The sequence below is a fragment of the Emydura macquarii genome, unplaced genomic scaffold, assembly GCF_026122565.2.
Source record: "Emydura macquarii macquarii isolate MOO-44397 ecotype Brisbane River unplaced genomic scaffold, CSIRO-AGI_Emac_v2 contig_3128, whole genome shotgun sequence".
In the NCBI taxonomy this organism is placed as follows: Eukaryota; Metazoa; Chordata; order Testudines; family Chelidae; genus Emydura; species Emydura macquarii.
The window spans coordinates 142,186-164,113 of record NW_027133265.1 but is presented as its reverse complement, the minus strand read 5'-3'; the positions used below and the strand labels follow the sequence as shown (position 1 = coordinate 164,113).

The following is a 21,928-nucleotide window of genomic DNA, read 5'->3' as shown; positions in this document are numbered from 1 at the left end:
CCCCATCCTGCACCACTGATGACAGAGAAATTTTTGCCTTTGACTTCAGTGTGTGCGCAAGACGGGGTGTGTCAGGTTTGAGGCCCCAATTCAGTAATGCGGTTAAACACCTTCTTAAAAATCCACCCTTATGCCGCAGAGCACTTAAGCATGTGCTTAACATCAAGGTTTTACAGTTAAGTACATATTTAGAGGCTTGGTTTACAGGGATGAACTACTAATTTGGGGCCTAATGGAGAACATCAATTTTGAAAGTAGCAGGCAAAACAAACAGCAGCTGCCCCTCTCCCTAACAGCCTTCTCCTACTCCCCCCGCAAAAACCAGCACACATGGAGAAGGCAAAAGCCTCAAGAAGCACTTTTGCCTGGACTAAATATATCTAGGTATCTTTTTAAAATTGCTAATGAGCTCTCCGTGCAGTGTCTGGTTTAAACCCCCTCCAGCCTACAAAAATAAACCAATGCACAAAGATTTTGAGGCTATGTTCTATCTTAGGTACTCAGACATCACCATTGTATCTGAGTACCTCACACTGTTTAATGTGTTTATCCTCAAAACAATCCTGTGAGAGAGAATTAGTATAAGTCCCCATTTTCTAGATGGGGAAAATTGAGGCACAGAGTGGTTAAATGACTTGCCCAAGTTCACACAGGAAGTCTATGGCACAGCAGGGACTTAAATCCAAGTCCCAGGCTAGTGCCCTAACCGCAGGGCTATCCTTCCTCTCTATTGGTGTAGACACAATAGTCAGCTATTTATTTGAATCAAATATTAATGGCAGGTCTTGCTATTCCATGCTACAAAAGTGGATTGGTAACAATAATCTAATCAGTTTCTCTTCCTCGGCCATAAAATATCCCTCTGACCCCATAAATATTAACTTCCCTGCAGCCTTTGACTGAAACTTGGCAGTTCAGTTTTTAAGCTGTGGAAAAACAAAAAACAAACAAACAAAAAACCCACTGAGCAGGGATATCCCAGAACAACATATGGATGCTTATACTAATAATATTCCCTTCCCCTACTAGAGTCTGATCTTTAGTCGTTGTTCAGGCAGAACTATGATCGAAGCCTGAGACAGGGTGAGGGGGATTTTTATTTTTGTCACCAGGCCAATCAGGATAACAGCCCATTGCAATTATGGTCATTATATTTGGGGGTGGGGAGGGACGGTAGAAGATAGGTACATGGGCATGAAGGAGAGGGATTAAAATGGGGACACCAGGACAAAAGGGAAAAAGACAAGTTTTAAAATATTGAAGGTATAGGGGAAAACGTAATGAATTCGTTTTCACTCAACCAATATATCACTCATCCCAGTCTTTATAATGTTCCAGGTCCCCCCCCCCCCCCCGAGGGTGCCTCATGTTTCCCTTGTTGGACTATTGTAGGAGGAGGAGAGACAAGGTGGGTGACTAATATCTTTTATTGGACCAACTTCTGTTGGTGAAAGGGACAAGCTTTCGAGTTTACACAGAGCTCTTCTTTAGGTCACTTTCTCTATATGCATTCCTTTACTGAAAGGACCTGTGTTATTTTGACACAGCAACTTGTGGAAATACCCAAACACACAGACAAAGAAAGAGCCAACAAAACAGCAGGTTGAAAAACAGAAAAATAAAATTAAAGAGTATCATCCAGAGCCTGGGGAAGACCATGTCAGCAAGGAGGGGGGGAAAGAAAGAAAGAAAGAAAAAGAAAAACCAACATGGATAAAAAGGATGTGTACCTCATCACCAGTATTCCCAAAGAGAATCTTTGCTGTTCCTATTTGAGGTCAGGACACATACAAAAACAAAACCTACATATGTAAGAGATTACTACAAACACAAGGGAAGGGTGTGGATCACAGCAAGCAAACGCCAAAGATATACGATGCCTCAAGCTAACATAGAACAACAACACTTAGCACACACATCCAACCTTTTGCATGAGGAGATTATTATTTTGATCATTTGTTAAGGGCTGACAATGTGCTCATACAAAGCATAAATTAAGTTCCCTCCCCTTCAGAGACAACCATGCAAAAACAGCTGTCCAAAACCAGGCAGCCAGGTCTACACTGCAAACTTACCTTAGTATAACTATGTCACTCAGGGGTGTGAAAAATCCACACCCAGAGTGATTTAGTTATACCAACCTTAATCTCCCACACCTCACATGTAGATAGCACTATGTTGGTGGAGAACTTCTCCCACCAACATAACTCCATCTCCGTGAGAGGTGGTAGCTAAGCAGAAGGGAGAGCTCTCTCCCATCGGCTTAAGCCTTAGAGCGTCTTCACCAGAAGCGATATAGTGGCACAGCTGTTCTGATGCAAGTTTATAGTGTAGACCTAAGTTTCACTATTTTTTTAATGAGGTCACGAAACAGTATTTCCTTCTATAAAATGAGCAAGACTAATACATTAAATACCAATACATTAAATCAGTGGTTCCCAACCTGTGATCCACAGACCCTTGGTGGTCCACGAGGCTACTACAGGGGTCTGTGGAAAAGAAAAAAAATAACATCCTCACAAAGGAAATGTACAATTTCAAACAAATCTAGTGGCATGTGGTGGTCCGCGAAATGTTTGGAGGTTGAAAAGGGGTCTGCACACACTAAAAGGTTGGGAACCGCTGTATTAAATGATTTATCCAAAGTACTACAAAAAGCTGGCACCACATATGGAACACGGGGCTCTAAGCTTCATGTTCTAGCTACAGGAAAAAGCTACCCATTTAGAAAATGAAAGACACAGTCTACCATATCTATCTGAATTTAGTGGGGTTTAAGGATTTAAGTGAGGCCAGAATTTGGCTGTGGGAAACTGTATTTTTCTAGTTAGTGAACTACAATGCTTTTGAGGCATTGTGGATTTGAAAAACAAAACAAAAAACCCCCAGCATCTCGAAGGCACTTAGCAGGTCTAAAACTCCATAAATATTGCCGATTGCTCCCCCTTCCCCCCCATCCCAACTCCACAAGCTGGTGCAGAGTGGGATAGGATCATGATCTTGTCTTCTCCCCACCCAGTTCTTAGCATCCTATTCCCCAGAGTGCAGGAACTGCTATCCTGAGTGCCCCCTATAGCCAGACAAGGGAATGGCAGTGGCAACCTTTTTTCTTGCCTCTTCACAGCTGCACATGGCCGTGAGCAATCTGAATCTATATGTTTCTAAAGTGTCCAACATAATGAGGCCCTAATCCTGACTGTGTGCTCTTGCAACACAAATAAAAGACAGCCATCGCCAGCTTATATTTGAAAGAGTGGCTCTGCCTGAAGTTGAGAGAGCGAACCATGTGTGGCAAGCCTTAGAGAGAAACATATAAAAACTCTTCTTCCTACCCATCCTTTCCCTCTCTCTTCAAAATCAGCTACAAACAAAGGCATTGAATATTGTCAGCGATGTCCCTCATAGGCAGGTCTCGGACACGGGGAGGCATCCCTCTTCCATAAAGTACAGGATGAAACTCAAAGCAAATGATGAGATCCATATGAGAGCATCAGATGTTTCTATGCACTGTTTATGGGGAACAGCAAACATTAAATTACTAGTGTTTGAAAACTGGGGACAGCCTTGGAGAAAGCCTAGGGGAAAGTAGCAGCTACTATTCTGTATGCAGGGACAGATAGGAAAGCCTCACAATGGGGGTTAAAGTAGTGCAAAAATCCCCAAACTGTAGACAAACCCACACTGGGGAGTCCATGGGCCCTCAGCAAACAGATCCTACTGTAACACTGAGAGGAACAGATTACTAAACTGTGACCCAGGGGTTTTCAAACTGAGATTTGGATATACTCCAGAAGCTTGAAACTGATTTTTTTTGATGCCATCAACCCAGTGATGTTTAGGAATGTGCTAATAATTCCCCAAAGAAATTGGCCAAGTTTATCTCAAATGACTAATGAAACTCTCATACACCATTTCTTCCTGCAGTTTGAGAACGTTTTCAAAAGAGCCTTTTATGAAGATGAATAGTATTGTAATGCTGCAGCTGAGGAACTGGTACTCTGTCAAAGAAAACAGAGCCAGTTTACTGTGCATGGCTCTGTATTTTTCTTTATACTTCACATTAGCTTTTATTAAATGAAAATGAATTAACCACTAGGGACTAGATATTATTTAACAACAGTTCTGTCGTAATGTTCTACAACTTCTTTCCCCCCCCCCCAGTAGTCAGATTACATGATAGCAGCAATGTATATGTGCTACTCTGGATATGGTTGTGTCAGCATTTGATAGATCCTGAATTCTAGGGGGTTATAATATAGCTATAAAAACAGATTTGGTTGGAAATACATTTCCACTCTTGATCCCTTTCTTTCCCATATCAATTTCCTCAAGGATTTCAAGTGTACAGATATTGCACGAGGATGGCGATTGGACTGACTTCATGGCCTTAAAATGACTAAACAAGTAGAGATGGGTGCAATCTGCAACACTCAGATCCAGATTTGAACTTCTCCTAAGTGAACATGGTGATCAGATCCAGGGTTATAAGATAAATACACAATCTCAGAAATTCCTAGCATGACTCGTCTTCTCTGGTAAATACTTGTTTAGATTGGAGCAAATACTACAGCTGTGAGAAATAGCCATGTCAAACCTCAACCGTTGCTTGCAAAAGTTTGATGACTGTAGAATGGGGTTGTTCACACAGCTGGAGAATGGCCAAACCTCCCCAGCTCCACAGATGGCTCCAGCCTTGAACTAAGTTAACAGCCCTACAAGAGAACCCGGAATTCTTGGGAGCCCTATTATATCAGCAACTCCTTTCAGCCCACAACTACTCCTTCTTATTCTTGCTGCAATCCCTCCCGCATTGAAAGCTGAGTCTGACCTTCAAGGCTCATCTATTGCTGCTCATGGATGAGCAACATAATGCACCCCCCCAGCAGCTGCTCTTACCTCACTTCCCAATGAAAAGCATCTTGATCCCTTGCCCAGTTGCCAATCTACAGGTCTCCAACCAGAGCCTCAAAGTCAATCTTGAGTTCTGAATTTGCTATAGGTTGCGACTTTTTTTCCCCTCATCTACACACAATGTGCTTTCAGAAGCAGCAGCAGGAAAAACTTGCTGAGTGTCTGTGCTCTTTGAGAAATCAGAAATAAACAGTCAGCTTGACCTGTGTCTGTGGAATTGGTTTGCACCAATTACAGCTGGTCTTAGAACCAGCAGCTTTATCTGATTGACAAGCAACAAGTAACAAGTAGCAACTCACAAGTATCAAACAACAGTGTTCAATTAACAAGTAACAAACTACAAAGTCCCCATGTGGATGAGCCCTACACGGGGTGCCAGGTGAGATTCAGTTTCTCTCCGCCTTCTGCTACCTGGGTTTAAACTTTTATAGTTTCCTGTGGTCAGCAGGGCTAATGACCTTTTAAGGTCATGGCTCAGTGTTTAGCCAACCAGGTGTTCATGATTTTCCCAGGTAGGGGCGGACCAGGTATGTGTGGGACGTGCGGTTGTACTGCTGAGTCAACCCTCCCCATGCTGCTTCTAGGGTGGCATGGATATAGTGGCGTGGCAAATGCCATTTTATAATTCTGTTCCCACAGTCTTAACTTTCCCGAGTGTCCCCATGTGGATGAGCCCTTAAGATAAAGTAACTAAGACCATGTCTACACTACAGGGACTATAGCAGCATAGCTACAGTAGCCACAGTCATAGCTATGCCAGCAAAACCCTGTAGCATGGGCACAGCCTACAGCAATGGAATGCTGTAGGACCACCACCTCTCTGAGTGATGACAGCTAGGTCAACAGAAGCATTTTTCCATCAACCTAGCTGCATCCCTGCCAGGGGTTAGGTTGGCACAGCTGTGACACTCCAGAGTTTTTTCCACAACCATGAGCACTGTAGCTACAACTACACAAAATTTAAGTGTAGACTGGGCCTCAAAGGGTGAAGGGAATGAAAGTTACAATGAACTAAGCCCCCTTTACTTCTGAATGTGTGTCTCCACATAGGGGTTTAATGTACTTTAACTTTACATCTTTAGTTACTTCATCTCAACTTTCCTGAGCATCCCCATGTAGACACTCTAAATACACCGTATAGATGTGCCCTAACTCCCACTTCTTCCTGCATCTGGCAATCCCACAACCCAGGGCATTACATGTAAAGCTCTCCCTCCAGACTCCACTGTGCCCTGCCCGAAAGATCCCTTAGATCAACTGATTTGTAAAGCTATGGCAAAGAGACTCAGATGTCCATTTCAGAAGAAATTTAGCACAAATCAAGCCACCTAGCATTACACTGCATTATTCAGGGTTAGAATGACCGTGGTTCTAGATTTTCATACTATGGACTTATATACCACAATAAATAACTGCCCACTATTCCCCTCCCAAAAATGTGGCCATTTCTGTAGGAACATCAAACCAGTCTTCATCCTTGCATTAACTGGTTTATACTTTCCTCAGTATGATTTGTATGAACCCTCTCCTCATCTTCACAGATGTTTGTCTGTCTGATCGTTTAAGCATAACTAAAGGATTAGGAATAATGCGAACACTTAGCCCTGCTTACCATTTTGGTGAGAGCCATGAAACATTCTGGACAAAGAGGTGGGTGTCAGCAACCCCACATTATAGGTCTAGTCTGAGACAGTGTTAAAACTACTCTTCAAGCTGAAACATTCAGCATAATGCTTGGCTTTCATCATCATACCATAGATTTTGAATGAAATAACCAGAGTGAATTCCTATCCATAAATAATTCAATGTAAAGTAGATCCTTTAATGAAAAGGAAAAAAAAAAAAAAAGTATTGCTTTCCTTTCCTCCATCTAAAGTTTACAACCCCTCAAAACCTATCATCATCAGAGTTGCCATCTGCCCAGCTGGTGCAGAATTATTGGGAGCCCTGTCAGGATTCCTTGGTGTCAGTACTACTAGTTAGGGCTTACTGGTACATTGCATTGTTCAACCACAGATCTCCAAGAACTTTATAAATGATAGGTAAGCAGCAAAATCTCCATTTCACAGAGAAGGAAATGGAGGCCTACAGAGGTTAAGTCCCACATTATCAAAAGCGTGTCCCCTAATTTTATGTTGTATGCCCATCTTAAAACACCTGAGGTTTGATTTTTTCAGAGAGCTACTGAGCCCATGCAGCTCCCATGGATTTCCTCTGGTGTTATGGGTTCTCTGAAAATGTGGCCATCAGCACTTCAAGTTGGGCACACAGCACCTGAAGCAAACGTGTGAGAAACTGGATCTAAGCAACTTTTTCAAGTTTGTGCTTGAGTCAGTGGCAGAGCCAGAAATAGAATCCGGGGTGAAGTACTGGCCTCAGTGAAGTCAATGGGGGGTTCATCATTGACTTCAGAGGAGCCAGGATTTCACCCCAAGTCTCCTACCCACTGCCCACTCCTCTAGGCCATGCTTCAAATTGTGATAATTGTTGAGACCAATGTCAAACTGTAGGAGATTCTTTCATCTCCTACAACTAGGGGCTGTGCATGTTTTCTTTCAGTCTTCAGTCAGAAAGGTTTAGAACATAAAGTACAGTCTGCTGTACTTTAGTAGAAAGATCAAGCTTCTTCTCTGGCATACATTTATCAGTACATAAGCCATACCCCCAAGTGGCGTAAACTGGCTTTGCTCCATTGTCTTCAATGAAGCTATGCCACTTTATACCAGCTGAAGACCTGCCTCATTACTGCTAATAAAGTGATTATATGTATTGGTCCTAATCACATTCGCCAGCTTTTATTTGTACAGTTAAGTTTGTTTTCTCACTAAGAGCATTGTGTGTTTATTTTTTTTTCCCCTCTGGGAAATCACTGCTCTCAACTTTAGACCTTCCTAATCCCTTGACAGAAGCTTTAACCACAAGTTTGCTTCTGTGCCGCAAAAACATGCAAGTGACCAATTTCAGCTTCATCGCTAGCACTTACATTGTGGGCTTTTTGCCCACCACTTAAAAACTGACTGACATTTGGATTAAATCAACTCCAGTGACTTCAGTAGTTAGCAAGTCTTCAATACTTCTTCAGTCCACCAATTCACAACGGATCACAAACCCCTTGGATTTTATGCCTTGTATGCTACTTGTTTGTTTAATGTGTATTCTGCATTCTTCTCCAGATGAACAAAAGACAACTAATATAATTAATGCTGAGAAGCCTATTGTGGCCTGTTGATGTTACACCAAAAAAAGTTGCTCTTTTTAAATCTTAGAGACTTGAGGTGGCTTAAACATTATTCATGAACCTGGATTGCAACAACTATGTCAAAGTGATACTTCCTGCTTCAGAGTCACCGACAATACGGAAACAAATTGTCTTGAGTGATTATGGATTAAGGTGTTACCCCATGTTGTGCTGCATCAGTTATTAGCTGGTGTCTGCTATGGATCACCAAATCACACTAGAGAATGTGAAAACCAGCTCCTATAAACCTATTTATAATGTGTAAGTGGAAAAAAAGCAGTATTACCATTGGGGGGAGGGGGGTGGGGAAACGGGACTTCAAGTGATATATGATGGAAGTTTCATGTTGCCAGTACTAAAGAGTTCCTGGAATTTTTTAAAATTATTGACAAATTTGTAACTCAAAATGTTGCATCCAACATAAGGGACTTAGGTCTCATCTTGACAGATAGAGAGGACGTGATCACCAAACTAAAAACTAGCGGTAGCATAGGTACAAGCAATCGTGACTTGCAAACAGAATAAAGTCAAAACCATAATATATTTATACTTGATGCTTTAAAAAGGCCGATTTCAAAAAGATGAAAAAAATTAGGAGCTAAACCAGTTGCAAAATCTAAGTACCCCAAAAGCCACAATCCTTTTTCTCCTCTTCCTCACCATTTTGTGTAGAGGTAGGCAGGTGCCTACGCCATTCTCACAAGAAATGGATTAGGAGCCTATGGCACCTGACTCCATGAGAGGGGTTCCCAGATGTGGATTACCTAAGTCCCTTTGTGGAGCCAGGCCTAAAGTACTCCCATGGGGAAGATAAATGTGATACCAGATGGCTCTTCAGTCTAGCAGACAAAGATATAAGTGATTCTAGTGTAGGGGTGGGCAAACCCTTTGGCCTGAGGGCCACATCTGTGTATAGAAATTGTATGGTGGGCCATACAGAGGGGCGGGGCTGCACGGGGGGAGCAGCTGCCATGCAGTGCTGCTTGGGGCCGGGAGTAGCTCCAATCAGGGTGTCACTGGGCCCACGTGGTGGGAGAAGGATGGGGGGAAGGGGCAAGGCCAGGAGGGGGGCAACAGCTGCCACGCTCTGGCCAAGGCGCCAGTGGGCCTACGTGGTGGGAGAGGGGCAGAGGGAAGGGGTGGGACCAGGAGGGGGAGTGGCTGCTGACACGCCGCACAGCTTGTTTCAGACTACTGGTTGAACTAGAGGGCCTGATGCAAAGATTAAACAGGCCGTATGTGGCCCACTAGCCATAGTTTGCCCACCACTGCTCTAGTGGCTGGGAGTTGAAACTAGACTAATTCAGACTATAAAAAAGGTGCACATTTTTAACAGTGAAGGTAATTACCCATTGGAACAATTTACCAAGGGTTGTGGTGGATTCTCCATCACTGGCAATTTTGAAATCAAGATTAGATGTTTTTCCTAAGAGATCAGCCCTAGTTCAAATAGGAAATATTCCAGGGAAGTTTTTCCATTTGTGTTTTACTGGAGATCAGACTAGATGATCACACTGGTCCCTCGTGGCTTTTATAATTTATTAACTGGTCTCCTAAAATATAAGGATCAATCACAAAGAGAGAGATGGACTTGAACCAAACCCTTGGATTGAATGACCCAACATTGTTTATTTAAGCTGTTCATTTTCACTGCTTTTCAAACGACCCCCATGAGGAATACAGAGGGATATCATCAATGTAATAAGTCATTTATGAAGAAAATAGGTCTACATTGCTTCTCTAAACTATCCAATAACAAAAGTGACATAACCAAGGACATTGGAGTATACTGGAGGTCACAGTCACCATTCGTCTTCACCATACCGCATCAGTCTTCAGAGGATGTTGGAGAGACACCTACTCCAGACCTATTTTATTTGGAGAATTGTAAGGAATAATAATAGACTGAGGTATCAAAAGAGAGGAGTTTGGGATTAACTGATAAAAGCACCATCTCAAACTGTTATTCATCCAAATGCTCTAAAAGAACTTAAAGCTGTAGCCGAGTTGCATGCCGTCTAATTAAAAGTCTAGTTCTCCAGCATAGAAACTGAGAGTATCAAAAGTTGTCTCTCTTTGCCAGAATTGCTCCTCTTGAATTTTTCAATTACAGGTAAGTAAACCTTACTTCAGTACAAGAAACTTATTTAAATAATTAAAATAGAATTATAAAACATCTAGATGAACATGACTAGATTAAAAAAACAAATTGATTTTAAAAAAGAGAAAATCTCACCCCTCGAGTCTACTAGAATTCTTTGACTATGTCAGCAAAATACTGGATGGAAGAGAACTAGCTGACATTTGATCAGTAAAGAAAGCCTTTGACAATGTCTCTCACAAGAAAGGAAGTCAAGTAATCAAGGAATGAGAAGTAAAGTTCCTCCAGAGTTTAGAAAATAAGAGGCAGAAAACTGTGTAAAAATAAATGGTCAATTTTCAACATGACAGAAAGTTAATAGCAGGATACCTTCTGCAGTGTTGTTTAACATGCTTACTAATAATCTGGAAAATGGGTGGTGGGGAATACAGTCAGGTGTCAAAATATGAAGAGAACACAAAATTTAGCTAATGATGCCTGCAGTGCTTCTCCTCACCAACACAGGATACCATGAGCATATCAAACCTGTCCTCCACCCAGAATATTGAGTCAAGATCAAGGACTCGGTCCTTATCTTCATGGTGCTTAATGGGCTTTGACCCAAGGTATCATCTAAAAGGTTGCTTAGAGCTCTGGGATGAAGACTCGTGTTCAACAACTTTGCTTCTCTGGCTTAATGGAGCTCTCTCCAATAAAGGACAAAGCTCATCTGTAAAGGAGACAGAACTTTCTCATGGCCGGACTGTGAAAGGAGTGCCCCAACTAAAAGGACCATCACAAAGCTCATCATTTTGTCCCTCCCCACCCCCACCTACAAGTAGCTCTTCTTCAACCTGCCCTCTCTAATAAACACAGAGGAACATGTTCAGAGAATCCCCCCCCCCAAAAAACCCCAAGACACCCCATCCCATTTTGTGGTGCAGTCCATATGAGGGAGTGGTTAAGGTCATTGACTGCCCTGTAATCCTGGGTACCTTAAAAGTTCTGTTTTGGGCTCACTGCCTGGACACTGAAAATAAGCAAACAAGCATCTGTATGATAAGCAGATCTGAGCCAGCAATTCTGGTTCCAACAGGCTGCTTGCTATGCCTCAGCCACACTCTGGTATACACCAACTCTGGTTGCACCTGGCAAGCTGATCCCAACACAACCCAGTCCCATATTTTCCCAAGACCACACGCTCTGCAATGGCCAGCCCTTTCCTGAACTATTCAAAGTAATCATAAGGTTTGTTTGCTCCACTAAAGAGAGGAAATGCACAGCTTATCACTAATGAGTTAGCCATCGCTTCATATTAAACACAGCACTGGGTTGGTTTAGATTGAAAGTAAAAAAGTTTATTAACAAAAGGAGATGGGCTTTTAATGAATTTAAGTATAAAAAGTGTTAGAAATGGTTAAAAGTGAAAAATACTGTGTAGGGGTTAAGACTTAAGACAACAAGCTACATACAGCTTTTGCTCAAGGTAGTTTCGTTACCAGTCTGCCTTCCAACAAGATGGCTGACCAACCCTCTAGTCAGGCTTTCCACAAAGTCTAAAGCGCTGGGTTTCTTTGGCTTCTTGGGTAAAAGATCCCTTGGGGTTCTTTGCCCCTCTCTTTTATAGTCTAGTGAACCTTTAAAATGGATTCTTCTGTAGATTACCTTCCACCCCCTCAAGAAAAGTTCATTCAAATTGTTAGGAAAGAGACATGGAGTCTGCTGATGAAGGAAATTTTTCCCCTGCTGTTTTTTTTTAAAAGGCAAATGAATGGCCACTTGCCACGTGATTGCTAATAGACTCTGATGACACCTCGCTAGAGGCTTTAGCCTGTCCTTTGTCTGGGAGAAACCTGTTTACCCACTCACCAAACTCATCTGGTAAACATCTTTTAATTCCACATTTCCTTCATATTTGTATGGTCCCTTGGGCACTTACCATATATACACCAGGCAAGAATATTAAATGATCAGTGTGTTATTACTTTTCCAACAATACCTTACATGACTCTCATCAGATACAGTGTGACATTAATGAATTGGTGCACACCGAACTGGTCAAGTCAGCTAAAACTCACTACTAGATGCCGGTGAACCCTTTGCCTTCTTGCACTAGGATGTTGTTAGAGTTACAACCTTCCCCCTTCCCCCCCCCCCCAAAAAACAGAAGCACAATTCTATCCATAGAGAGATGGTGAGAGAACAAACCACATGTGATGGATGTTGCTTATAATGCAGTACTGGAATGTGCTCAGGGTGCTATGGTGAGAAGTGTGGTATAAAAAACTATATAGAATACAATCAGGATTAGAGAAAACTGTGAGAAACTGCTGATCAGTCTATGAAAACTAATAAATGGGCAGCATGATGACTGATGATAATCTCTTTTGGTAAATGGAAATTAATGCACATTAGAAAGAATAATTTAAAACTGTACGTACCCACGATTTCTTTTTACATTAGCTGTGATGACTAAAAAAATTCTGGTTGTCACTGTGGGTCACAAAATGCAGACTTCTGCTCAATGTGCAGCAGTGATAAAAAAAGCAAATAAAGTGTTAGGATATATAAGGAATGGGGTAAAAATCATTAGAAAAATCATTTGTACACCCTCACCTTTAATACAGTCTAAATATCTCTTAAAAAGTTAGAACAGAAAGAGGTAGAGCCCAGATACAAGCAACAAATTTGAGTGAGTGTAAACAAAAGGTTTCCATTTGAGAAGAGATCAAAAAGATTGGGACTATTTAGTTTAAAGAGGAGATGAATAAAAAAGGACATGACAGAGAGATATCTAATACGGAGTGGTACAAAGAAGGTAAATTTGGGGCTCCTATTTATCCTTTTCCCTAATATAAGGGCAAGGGGACAGCAAACAACATTGAAAGGCAATAAAGTTGAAATATATTTTTTTTTAAATATTTAAAAAAAAGTTAACATATGAGCCACCTATAACACATCATCATGATATAGAATCCAAGGTTTTAACAGGATTAAAAAATGCACATGTATAGGGAACAACATAAATAAAATGTATCCTAAGGGATATAAACTCTTTTGTTTTAATAGATGGTTTATACCCTAACTGATGAGAATTACAAGGAAACTTCCTCTATAGAAGGTTATTCCACAGTTATCCATTAGAGGGTTCTCAACGAAGTGAATTAAACAGGTTTTCCTTCCTGGCAGCTATGCTAATTTTAGGAGTTGTTTTGTGACTGGAATTACCTTAGCTTCATATTTGTAAGACCAGAGGACAGATCTCATGGGACATCAAGTCCAGGATAATTGAAATCTTCAAACTATTTCTTCATAATAAATGATAATACCACCTAGCACTTCCATAACACCATCTACGTGTGGAGTTCAAAGTATTAATTTAATCTCAGACACCCTGATAGCCTGTGTTACAGATGGGGAAACTCAGGCACAGAGAAATTAAAGGTGAAAAGCATCTAGGCCAGAGGGCTTCACAAAGCCATGGGCATCAAGGGTTCACTCAGTGTCAATGGCTAGAGGGCCTGATTCTATCAATAACTGGTGCAGGGACTCCACACTTCACAGGAGATGCCTAGGAGCAACCTCAGTTCCGGGGCAATCAACGCCTCACAAGAGATTCTCAGCACTTTTCATCCCCATTGACTTGCCCAATGTCACAAGGAGAGTCTGTGACACAGGTGGGAACTTAGAATACAAATTACCTGACTCCTAGTCCTGTGTCTGAACTAAAAGAGAATCCCACCCTTTAGCTTTTTATTCATTATCAGCCTGATCCTGCTTCCAGCTGAAGTTAATGGAAAAACTTCAACAGAAGCAGTGTTGGAGTCTACAGGTCTTATTACCTTAGTGACTTTTAGAGTCGTGTTTCCAGTCCAGTGGTTTGTTTCTTTAGAAGTTTTTAAGCTGTCAGGGGATGATATTCAGTACTGTTATTCACATAAAATTGGAATGAATTTTAGAGAAGAAACTATTAAAAGTTGCTTGAACCCTCTTAAAGGAAAACTGCAGGGAATAGTAAATTTGGGACTTAAAGGACATCATTTGCCTGCCTTATTATCTCATTTTTCAGTGGAGCTGACAGAACAGCTGCCTGTTATTACAGTGCACACCAGGAAATGCTTAACCGACAAACAGTAAATAGCTAGTGAAGGATTAGCACACAAATAGAATTCTTGCACCTGGTAGTCATGCAGTTAGATTTATCATCTTTGTAGGATATGTTACTTAAATCCTATTTACAAAGAAACAAAACATAAAAAGCCTTAATGTCATTGTAATTATGATAAAGTATTTAGTAACAGTTGACAGTTTTTAGGCTAGATTACATTAATTGGTAGTGATTTTCATTTAATTGCAGTAATCTTTTATGGGGTTTATATAACTCTGTAATAAATTTAGTAATCTCAGTTGCATGTTTAAACTGTTCCTAAAAGTGTCAGATCAATACATTTTAATTGTCCAGAAGGCTGTTGCTGTCATTAGACATATTACGTAACAATAGAGATCACTTTTGGATGTTGATAAACTCTACTTGTTTTACAAGATAGTAAATCTCCTCTTCCAGTTGTTGCTCAGTTTGTGATGAAGAGGAATAAAACTACACTATCTTAATATAAAATTAAAATTCAGGTAGGTTGCTGGTGAATGAAGGGTTCATATTATGGTTATGTAGATTTAATGCATGTATTAAACATTACAACATATACAAAATATATTTTAAACTTAATTGAGACATTAAGCAACATTAACTGAAAGTCAATAAATTACCCAGGAAAAGTTAGTGAGAACCAGATTATCCCCTACCTATGTGGGACATTAAACTGTAGGAAGTTTCATACTTGGAAAGGATTGTCCTTTTTCCCCCTCTACTATTGCAAAATACCTACTTCACAGACCTTGCTTTTTCACCCCAGAAAACTAGCCTTTCAGCTACACAGGAATCAGACCTAAGTAATTCACAATGTAAATAGCAACATTAAGAGCATAAAGTTTTTGTTGTACTACTGCAGAGTGAAGAGCCAATTAGGGGGAAATGAGCTTAATTATTTATTCCACTTTCTGTGATGAACTACTTTCTTAAAAGTTAAGCTGTGACACATCACAAATTGCTTCATGGAATTCCAGGTGAGTGAATAGACCAAGAGAGGCTCATTTTGCTGATTTTCTTTGATATACACATTCAAGCTTCTAACATCAAGCACTTACTATGCCCAGAAACATGGGTTTGGACAAGAGTAAGTGGAAGCAATTTGATAAAGAAACCTTGCCGATTTAAAAGGATTATTAATCACAACTGTTATGATATTTCAATGCTTTTTTTAGGATAAACTTTTCAGCAAGTCAGAGGCAGAAGAACAAGATGTTGGTACTAACATTTTAACAAACTTCTTGAGCCAAACACTTTACACTGAAGTACTTACAGAAGAGCTATCTGCTAGGAAACTAGAACAGAAGAAATGCTAAGAAAAGAAAGCCCAATATTTACCCTCTTGCACATGGGAAAGGTTAGATTTCAAAATAAAATGGATAGCAACCTGCTATACCATCCACAAATAGGTCAGTCATCCAGGAGGAACCCAAGACATCTAAACAAAGCCACAAAGGACATAACCTCTGTTTCTTGAGAGCATCCAGAATGCTGTCAACATTTCTTTTAACTGAAGTAAGATATGTTCATCCACTCACTGACAATACAAGATACCAGAAAACACAAGCTCCAAGGGTCGAAGCTGCCTCCGCAGAAACAACTCTTTTGAGAACAAAAAGAGGTTCAAAAACGAGTTACTCACTATCAGGAATAAGGGCCTGCAGCTGCTCTTACCGTGGGCAGCCAAGGAGAGCAGATGGGCTACAGCAGAACCACCTTATTGGCTAAGGCAGTCAGCGGCTTGCTTTTTAGTCCAGCAGCTGCAGAAGATCAGTGGCTGAGCAGTGTCCATGCTTATGAATTCTATCTCCCTGTGCTTGCCTCACTCCAAGCCCTATGGCTGCTAGACTCTCTCTGCCTTGCAAAAAGCCTCACTCTAGTCTGGACCCTGCCTTTACTCAGCCTTGCTCTAGGAGTCTCTCCTTGACTCCAAGTGGCATAAACCTGTATTTCCAGAGCTGAAGACCAGCAGTTCTAACCCCTCCTCCCAGCCTTGCTCCTGCCTTCCCTGACCCTAGGTAAACTGATTCTGACCCTTCACTCTGATTGCTGCCTCTGTTGTCGCCCTTGGCGCTGACCACTAGGCCTGACCTCCTATGACCTGACAACTGTCCAATACATTTCATTGCATCCTGGATGTTTCTGTTTGTATTTTTATTAATTAGTATATGAATTTGTGGTAGTTATATTTGCATTCTTTTTTAAAAAGGAAAAAATGTAACCAGCCACTGGAATTAGTGGACACTACTATTTTGTGACATGAATATTATTTTTTTAAATGGGGGTGGAGAGAGAGAGCTCTACCCCATATCATGTGACCAGTCACAAAATAAATCTCTCTCTCTTCCTGGGTGCCACACTTTTATTGTTCAGTCCCTTGTGAGAGAGACTTCCTTTATAGATCCTGGTTAGGGGGAAAAAATTAATCCAGGGGTTAGTATGATTCATCAGTATTTTCAGAGTATCCTACTACAGTTTCAGGCCTTTTGATAGGGTTCTTCAAGCCAGGAACTGTTATTTTCCCACTGTAACTTTCCTTATGCAGTTTAGCATGAATAAAGCAAATGCACTTTCTCTGTTTATAGGTAAATTAATTAGTTGAAAATACTTGCTCATAATTAGGACATGGATTCACTGTTTCCCCATTTACCTACTCTATGCTTATTAAACACACAAATAAGCATAAGAAAGAAAAGTCATTTGAACATTTTGCAGAAAGTACAGGTGCTTTCAATAAAATCATACCAAAAAAAAAGTCACACTCCATTATTTTTTGTTCTGTAGTAGATTTGAACAGACTTTTATATAAAGCCATCATACCAAATGTCCTTTTGTCCATTTTTAAAGTATAAACATGAACCATCCATCAACCATCACCTGATTGGACATTGGCTGATGTGTGTATTTTTAAGTAATTTTTTTCCCATTTGTTTTGTCACATTTGTGTCCTCCTCAAGAAGCCTCAGCAGAAAGACTTTAAGAAATCCAAAGCTTGTTTAAAAAATCATCTTAAGTCCTTGGAGTCATATCTAGGTGGTATTTATAGGATATCCATCAGCCTACTAATCTGCTACTGAATTTGCCTTTCTCTGCATCAATTCTTATATTTATGTGATTTATGTACATGACTCCAGTCTGCATAAGTCTTTTGGTCTTCCTAACATCATGATGATGATGATGATTTCTACCTTCTCATTCCTTTTCTGACCTATTCACTACCATGAATTGCCTGGGATGGAAGGATCCTAGAGAAAAAAGATAAGAAAATTGCATAAATCCCACTAAGCCAAGCCATGGGACATATGTTAAATAAGGGATCATCCTACTGATGCAGAAAGGAGAGATGGAGTTGAGGAAGAGCACATTGATTCTCTACCTCCATAACTACTTCTTGGGAATCTTCCTACAATTCCTGGCTTTCAGAACTGCCTTCAGAGAATCTCCAGCTGTGCAGTGGAGGCTGAGAAGTTAAGCACATTGCCGCCTCTTGACTGCTCTTCTGGGCTCCAGCAGTGGCTAGTCCTCAGGAGGCTGGAGTGGAAGTCTACAGCTCGTTCTACAGAACAGGCCCAGTTTGTGTGGTTCACATCCATATAGGACACATTCTCTCTACTTTTTGTTTATCTTTTTTGCTGCTTTTGCTCTATATTAATTCAGAGAATGAAACAGTAGAGACAGACAGTCTTCCAACTGCTGCTACTTCCAAAAGAGTCTGGAAGCAACTGGGAGAAAGTCCAGCTAAAGAGGGACAAATAAGACACTGGCTACCACCTACCTGCACTTGTGCCAGGCCTAGCTCAGAACAGGAGTGGGATAAGAGCCATGTTTCTATTCTGTGTTTTCATTTTCTATGTATTTTCCTCAGCAAGGGGTTAAGAACTTTTTAGGAGAGGCTCGATGCGCTGGTGAATTAGATTTTTGACACTAAATAAATACTAACTTTAGGTAGTATGGCCTAGATTTAAAAAAAAAAAAAAAAAACAACACACAAAACCCGAGGTCCCTGCCCTAAGGAGCTTACAATCAACATAAGACAAACTCAGAAAATGAAGATAATGTCCCAAGGAAGCAGTAGGGGAAAAAGTGACCAGGGTTTAAAACAAAAAGTATGGAGTTCATTATAATATAAGATTCAAATATTTCTTTCGTTTAGAAAAAGTGAGCCACGCAGAGCACAGGACTGAAGCACAAGGTGAAAGGAATGGGTTTGGAAGGGGGTTGGGTGCATGGAGAGAAGGATGTAATTTCAGGGAACTGCAAAAAGGCAAGGGTGGAAAGAGACAAAGTGAACAAGGCAGGAAGAGTGGGGCAGACTGTAGAGCACAGGATTAGGAGTAACAGGAAGCAACGTAGAAGGAAGGCAAAGCCTTCAAAGTGAAAATAGAAGCTACTCAAGTTAGACATTTTTTAAACAGCAAATCCCAGTAAATTCCATCCAAGAGTTTAAAAAGAGCTGGATAAGGAACACACTGGACCATTAATGCTGATTTTCTTGGAGCACTGGAGAAGTTCCAGAAAACTGGGAGGAAACTAATGTTATGCCTATTTTTAAAAAGGGTAAATGGGATGACTACTGTAATTGTAGACCTGTCAACCAGACATCAATCCTAGGCACGAAAATGGGGTGGCATAAGGACGTGGTCATTCTGTTCTGTACTGTGATTTGGAGTTCTGTAACAGATTCCAACTAGTTCCCCATCTCGTGCTTTATCTGTTAGGAAGTGTTCCATAAGCATTCAATTTCTTTCAAGTTATCTGTGACTTGGAAACAGATAATGCCATTTTTTATATAGATTGCCATTCCCCCCTTCTTTTGTGGCCACTTATTCCTTTCTAAATAGGTTATAATCACAGATTTTAACATTCCAGTTGTGTGAATCATCCCAACAGGTTTCAGTAATACCAACTAGATTGAAGTTATGCTCATAAATGAACAATTCCAGTTCCTCTTGTTAATTATGCATGCTACTAGCATTGGTGTATAATTCTCATTTAGCTGTTGGTGGTGGTTTTTTCTAGAGGAAAGAAACCCTTTTATTTCTGGCAGATTGACTTATGCAGATGCATGGGAGAGCAGGTGGTAAATTGTGCTAGAGCATTCCTTCCTAAGGATTGTCTTTTTTGCATATGCTAACAGGTAGGAGGAATCATATTTAATTAACATTATTTTCTGTAGTATTACTGCATGGTTTGAATATTTTGCCTTGCTTAGCAGTTGCCAGGAGTGAAACAAAGGACCAGTAAACACACACTTTAAAGTAGTAATCCATGAGTTTTTGAATTGTTTATGGTGTTTATACAGCACCAATCAGAAGACCAGCTTATGTGCTGAACTATGCTGGAAGGATCTGATCTAGGTACATAGCATATTGTACTGAAATTGCCATATACCTACACTAAGTTAAAGTCATGAAGTGAAGGGAATTTTGTATTTAATTCAACATGTATACAGAAGAAAGTTGTCCAAAGGGTTATAGTTCCATTATTTGGTGTAGACGTCACTTAACCATTACAAGATTTTATTACTTTTCTCATCTCTTCAAATATCACACACAAATTTTTGTCAGAAAGAAAGTTTATTTATACAACAGTTAAAAAATCATTAAATAAAGACCACATGACATTTAAAATGATTGGGGACAGCAGCATGAGTTACAAAGGGGAGGAGGGGGAAGAAACCTTATCTATGCTATGTTACTGGTTCCTCGGGGGAGCAGGACAGAGGAGGATACCTGGCCAGACCACTTATTCCCTTTTGTACCTAACAATTAGTTCAGGAAGATCCCAGTGTACACAATCGCTGGATCACTTTTGGAAAGAGCTAGTGACTAAGTTATGGAAGTGCTTGCTTGCAGAGACAGCATCTCCACAGGTGCCCATAGTTTAGCATCTGCTATTCTATACTCACAACTCCACAAACAGTCCAAAAAAAGCCCTCCACCATGAACATATAATACAGTTGCTCAGTTATGGATATAGAGAAAAGTCTCATTCCTAATCCCAGATAAGTGTATACACTGGAGAATAAAGATGGCAAGCTCCATGGCATTTTTAATGCTAGCTAATGTAACTGCAGATTCTCTTTATACAAACATTTAATGCTGTATTGAATATTAAGTAAGCTATTTGTTTTAGCAATATAGTATGGTACTACTGAATCTCTTTGGGTTTGAACCTGTGAGCTCAGCACCCTCAACTCTCAATGAAGCCATTGGGAGAAGGAGGGGAAATTTAAACTAAAATGGTTATGCTGCTTCCGAGAATGAGGCTAGAGAAAAATACATTGATCTTGCCTATATTAAAAAAAATTCTGGCAACCTTTTCTCTGAGCTCTAGTGTCCCCATACATTGGGGCAGGGGTATGGGGGTGGCCTTTGTGTCAGATTGCCATCCTTGGGAAAATCCACCAAACTCTGGCTGAACTATAAGCCTTTGAAAAATTGCAGCTTGCACATGCTGAGTAGAAATTTGCTGGAGTTTTGCAGCTCAATTCCCTGAAGATTTTGTCTGGGTACAGAGCACTTTCCCCACACAGCTGCAGTTCTGGGCTGCTGTGGGCCTGGCACCAGAACTCACAGCAGGATGCCTGTGTCTCCTGTGCTCTGAATGTCCCCATTCCAGGCACAGGCACCATGGAGAAAGCTGCCCAGTTTGAATGTAGAGGGGACAAGAGCTGCACTGGGAGGGGTGGAGCAATGTGGGAGTAGATTGAAACAGGGAGTCTGCGGGGGGGGAGGGGGGAGGGGAACTAGGCCTGGGGTTGTAGGACAGAGACGAAGACTTACTACTGGTAAGTGTGTATTCAACATCTTTAGTAGTCCAGATACATTGTTGTAAGTAGAATCAGTCTTTATAGAGCCATCTAACATTGTAGGTGACAATGAGGCAAACTCTTCAGTGAAAGGTAAAGGAGAAACAATTTTCTCAGTATCAGATGGATGATGAAAAACTGTCTTATAGCCAACAGCTGGATAGAAGAAAACCTCTGCTTGCCCTGATGATTTATTCTTTAGGGTGATCAATGGAGCAGTAGTCTCATTCTGACCTATAGGTCGCTCATCCATAAGCATGTTAGGTTTTGCGTCAGTTGTAGTGTCAAGACAGCCAAGCAATGCTTTTCCATGCTCCCACCAGGAAGCCAGAAGCTGAAGTAATTCCACCCTTTTCTGGAATGCATTAGTTTCACAACAGGTAAGCAGGGAATGAAGATGCTGAGTAGTCTTAGGAGAAATGCAGTACTTCTTGCTGCTGTGTGGGATGTCTAGGTCTGATTGAGAAAATTCTGAACCTCTGGTGGAAAGTGGGTCCACAAAATGTATTGAATGTACACCAATCACTTTCGAGGGAGAGTGGCTCTAGAGACAGTTTCAAATATCTCATGATAACAGTGCAATACAGATAGGGAAGAGAAAGCTGAAGGCCAAATGCAGTTATAGGTAGCTTTCCCATCCTTTACCCTCAGAGAATATTCCTTTCTCCAAAACTCCAAGTATTAATATCTGTTTGATGGTATTTCATTGCTATGTGCTTCAAAAATTCATGGTTGTGGATA

The 21,928-nt window shown here is 40.8% G+C and overlaps 2 long non-coding RNA genes across 6 annotated transcripts in view; one reads left to right on the top strand and one right to left on the bottom strand.

Moving 5' to 3' along the window:
• The window catches only part of LOC137141993 (uncharacterized), a 98,125-nt gene extending 82,023 nt beyond the window's left edge, over positions 1–16,102 (bottom strand). Inside the window, exons 1-2 of one of the 4 annotated variants that reach the window (XR_010916810.1) lie at positions 15,841–15,923; positions 12,671–12,746 (exon numbers count right to left, since the gene is read on the bottom strand). This is a non-coding gene — a long non-coding RNA (uncharacterized lncRNA). Of the gene's footprint in view, positions 1–12,670; positions 12,747–15,763; positions 15,956–16,018 lie in introns of those variants that run through there. The other 3 variants (XR_010916809.1, XR_010916813.1, XR_010916812.1) reach the window with 3 other exon arrangements.
• LOC137141994 (uncharacterized) lies at positions 15,271–16,896 on the top strand. Of its 2 annotated transcripts, none has more exons than XR_010916814.1 (2): positions 15,271–15,353; positions 15,552–16,896. It is a non-coding gene; the product is annotated as an uncharacterized lncRNA (long non-coding RNA). The 2 variants fall into 2 exon arrangements; XR_010916815.1 differs by lacking the exon at positions 15,271–15,353 and adding an exon at positions 15,404–15,463.
• Positions 16,897–21,928: the final 5,032 nt, after the last annotated feature.